This window comes from Amblyomma mixtum, unplaced genomic scaffold, assembly GCF_055824585.1.
Source record: "Amblyomma mixtum isolate Tamu unplaced genomic scaffold, ASM5582458v1 scaffold_21, whole genome shotgun sequence".
Classification (NCBI taxonomy): domain Eukaryota; kingdom Metazoa; phylum Arthropoda; class Arachnida; order Ixodida; family Ixodidae; genus Amblyomma; species Amblyomma mixtum.
Window position 1 is genome coordinate 225208 of NW_028317718.1, and position 4411 is coordinate 229618.

Sequence of the window (4411 nt, forward strand, 5' to 3'; positions counted from 1 at the left end):
CGCACTGGTGGGCGCGTTACAAATGCTTTGCCTAAAGGCACACGTGCTCTCTTGCCGCGTGGCGATTGCCGTACCTACGGGTCGGATGCCGCAGCGAGCTCGAACGATGCACGGGCAGCGCAAGCTGCCGCGAAAAAGATGCGTCGCGCGCTGGGGGTTTATGGCGGCCCTATCGGCGGCGACGAGGCACCCTTCTGGGGCGAAAAGGGAATGCCTATGCATCATACCTGGTTGATCCTGCCAGTAATCATATGCTTGTCTCAAAGATTAAGCCATGCATGTCTAAGTACATGCCGAAATAAGGCGAAACCGCGAATGGCTCATTAAATCAGTTATGGTTCCTTAGATCGTTTCTTTCTACTTGGACAACTGTGGCAATTCTAGAGCTAATACATGCATTGAGCCTGAAGGCCTTTGGCTGACGGGCGCTTTTATTAGACCAAGACCCATCGGGCTCTGCCCGTACTCTGTGGTGACTCTGGATAACTTTGTGCTGATCGCATGGCCATGAGCCGGCGACGTTTCTTTCAAGTGTCTGCCTTATCAACTTTCGATGGTAGGTTACTTGCCTACCATGGTTGTTACGGGTAACGGAGAATCAGGGTTCGATTCCGGAGAGGGAGCCTGAGAAACGGCTACCACATCCAAGGAAGGCAGCAGGCGCGCAAATTACCCACTCCCGGCACGGGGAGGTAGTGACGAAAAATAACAATACGGGACTCTTTTGAGGCCCCGTAATTGAAATGAGTACACTCTAAATCCTTTAACGAGGATCAATTGGAGGGCAAGTCTGGTGCCAGCAGCCGCGGTAATTCCAGCTCCAATAGCGTATACTAAAGCTGCTGCGGTTAAAAAGCTCGTAGTTGGATCTCAGTTCCAGACGAGTAGTGCATCTACCCGATGCGACGGCTCGGACTGAACATCATGCCGGTCCTCTCTTGGTGCCCTTCATTGGTGCGTCTCGAGGTGGCCTGCGCTTTTACTTTGAAAAAATTAGAGTGCTCAACGCAGGCGAGTCGCCTGAATAAACTTGCATGGAATAATAGAACAAGACCCCGTTTCTGTTCTGTTGGTTTTTGGAATACGGGGTAATGATTAAGAGGGACAGACGGGGGCATTCGTATTGCGGCGCTAGAGGTGAAATTCTTGGACCGTCGCAAGACGAACTACTGCGAAAGCATTTGCCAAGAATGTTTTCTTTGATCAAGAACGAAAGTCAGAGGTTCGAAGGCGATCAGATACCGCCCTAGTTCTGACCATAAACGATGCCAACCAGCGATCCGCCTGAGTTACTCAAATGACTCGGCGGGCAGCTTCCGGGAAACCAAAGTATTTGGGTTCCGGGGGAAGTATGGTTGCAAAGCTGAAACTTAAAGGAATTGACGGAAGGGCACCACCAGGAGTGGAGCCTGCGGCTTAATTTGACTCAACACGGGAAAACTTACCCGGCCCGGACACTGGGAGGATTGACAGATTGAGAGCTCTTTCTTGATTCGGTGGATGGTGGTGCATGGCCGTTCTTAGTTGGTGGAGCGATTTGTCTGGTTAATTCCGATAACGAACGAGACTCTAGCCTATTAAATAGGTGCGGGGTTCCCAGCACCTTACAACCTTCTTAGAGGGACAAGCGGCTCCTAGCCGCACGAAACAGAGCAATAACAGGTCTGTGATGCCCTTAGATGTCCGGGGCCGCACGCGCGCTACACTGAAGGAAGCAGCGTGTCTTTATCCCTGTCTGAAAAGACTGGGTAACCCGTGGAACTTCTTTCGTGATTGGGATAGGGGCTTGCAATTGTTCCCCTTGAACGAGGAATTCCCAGTAAGCGCGAGTCATAAGCTCGCGTTGATTACGTCCCTGCCCTTTGTACACACCGCCCGTCGCTACTACCGATTGAATGATTTAGTGAGGTCTTCGGACCGATGTCCGGCGCGGCCTTTCGGTTGCGCCGGTCTGTTGGAAAGATGACCAAACTTGATCATTTAGAGGAAGTAAAAGTCGTAACAAGGTTTCCGTAGGTGAACCTGCGGAAGGATCATTACCGGATTGTGCTTGTCACACCCGGCGCCGCCCCCACTTATAAGCGGGGGAAGGCCTCAACCGCGGAGTTGCGAGATTCTGAAGCCGCTTCTCTGCACAAACTGTTGCGCCCAGCGGAGCTCCGTCACCAAGGGAAAGTCGGACGGGCTGTATCCGCAGGTTTGAACGGCGTAACGCACCACTCATGGTGGGCTTTCGGTTGTCGACAACCGTCGAAGAGGCGCAAACAGAGCCGGTAGGCAGGCCGAGGGAAAGGCCTGCCCGCTGCCAAGGGAACGGCGGCGGCTGCTGCGAAGTACGAAAGGAAACGCTGCTCGCTGGCTTTGTCGTGTTGCGACCACGAGTCGGTAGGCGGGCCGAGGGAAAGGCCTGCCCGCTGCCAAGGGAACGGCGGCGGCTGCTGCGAAGTACGAAAGGAAACGCTGCTCGCTGGCTTTGTCGTGTTGCGACCACGAGTCGGTAGGCGGGCCGAGGGAAAGGCCTGCCCGCTGCCAAGGGAACGGCGGCGGCTGCTGCGAAGTACGAAAGGAAACGCTGCTCGCTGGCTTTGTCGTGTTGCGACCACGAGTCGGTAGGCGGGCCGAGGGAAAGGCCTGCCCGCTGCCAAGGGAACGGCGGCGGCTGCTGCGAAGTACGAGAGGAACCGCGGCTCGCTGGCTTTGTCGTGTTGCGACCACCAGTCGGTAGGCGGGCCGAGGGAAAGGCCTGCCCGCTGCCAAGGGAACGGCGGCGGCTGCTGCGAAGTACGAGAGGAACCGCGGCTCGCTGGCTGGGAAACTGCGCTTCTGCGCGACGCGCACGCGGCGGGACGCGCGCGGCCCAGGGAACGGCCGCGCGCGAAAGGTCTCGCACTGCGGGCGCGGAGTCTGACGCCGCGCCGACGGCGCGAAAGGAGGCACCGGGACCGAAAAGGACGAGGGATTATAATCCCGCACTTTGAACGCATTCGCGGCAGCCGGGTTCTCTTGCTGCTTCGTCCTTCCCAGCCTTCGAGTAGTCTGTCGGTGCGCTACCGAAACGCCGTCCATGGCACTGTGGCCGGTGGGCTCCTATTGCGGGAGTAGACTGATGAACGTCCGCTTTGCGGCTTGTTCCAAGTACGCGCTGCGTAGCCACGGCTAGGCGGTGCCTGTCTCCTTGCGAAGCAATGATGTGGCGAAATGGTCGAGTAGGGAGCAGCACGATGGCGCACCCGGGGGCGACCGGACCGGGGGGCGTTGGGAAAACCCCCTCCCCTACAAAAGGGTGCAGCAGCGGTAGGCGGTGATGACTCGCCTTGAAAGATGTGAACAGCAGTTGAGTGTGAACAGCAACAAAAAAAACCGCTGCTGGAGTCCGGGGGTAGCGTCGCTGCAGATCGCAGAAAGGTGCGTGAGGACGGTGGCACAGAGCTCCAAGAATGTATATTTCTAGCAAACGCCGGTGCTTCGAGGTGTTCTGCGGTCAGGCCCGTGCGGGCGGAGCGGGCGTGCCCAAGAAGGCACAAGAAGACCCACCTCTGATGAAGACCGGAATTGGAGCGTCACGCGTCGGCTCAGCACTTCTGCCTTAGTGGTTGCCAAATGCCTCGTCATCCTATTAGTGACGCGCAAGCCATTATCGCACAAAAGCTTCGAGAGACTTTGCTCGCTTTGGCTTTGAGGCACGCGCAGCATGCCGAACGGACGGCTGCGAGGCGCGAAAGACGTCGGTCGAAACTGCGACTGGAGACCAGGGGAAAAGCCCGGTGCCTAAAACCCTGGTTGTACTGTACGGATTTGAACAAACCAAACGCACGACTCTAAGCGGTGGATCACTCGGTTCTCGGGTCGATGAAGAACGCAGCCAGCTGCGAGACTTGGTGTGAATTGCAGGACACACTGAGCACTGATTCTTCGAACGCACATTGCGCCCTTGGGTCTTCCCTTGGGTTCGTCTGTCTGAGGGTCGGATCATATATCAAGAGAGGCGCCGGCGCCCGGGGATGGCGCGGCCGGCGACTCGTTTTGACCGTGTCGGCAAAGAGGACGGCTCTGTACGGAACGCCGAAGATCCCTCGAAAGACTTTGCGAATGAGGAGGAGAGCGGGTCGAACCCTTCAGCCGCGCGCAAAGCGGCAGAGTCGGGTCGCCCTGCGCTGACGTAACGCGGGCCGGCGGCTGCTAGCCGTAGAGCGTCACGCCTCAGAAAGCGACCGCCGCAGGAAGGGAATACCTGCAGGGAAAGAGCGGTCCGACGGGAGACGAGGCTGTTTGGACGGGCGGCGAAGCGCTGCCTGCTGGCCCGCGGAGAAGTAGCCGAACTGCTGCGAGAAGCGCAGAGACGGGAACGCCCTGTTCCGGGCACGCCCGCGCGAGAAAAAGGGATACCTCGCGCGGGGTGCAGGGAGGTGAC

At 57.7% G+C, this 4411-nt stretch overlaps 2 non-coding genes across 2 annotated transcripts; both read left to right on the forward strand.

Moving 5' to 3' along the window:
• The first annotated feature begins 224 nt into the window (after positions 1 to 224).
• LOC149324607 (small subunit ribosomal RNA) lies at positions 225 to 2039 on the forward strand. The gene has a single exon (XR_016286716.1). It is a non-coding gene; the product is annotated as a small subunit ribosomal RNA (ribosomal RNA).
• Positions 2040 to 3814: 1775 nt separating this feature from the next.
• LOC149324608 (5.8S ribosomal RNA) lies at positions 3815 to 3967 on the forward strand. The gene has a single exon (XR_016286755.1). It is a non-coding gene; the product is annotated as a 5.8S ribosomal RNA (ribosomal RNA).
• The last annotated feature ends 444 nt before the right edge of the window (positions 3968 to 4411 follow it).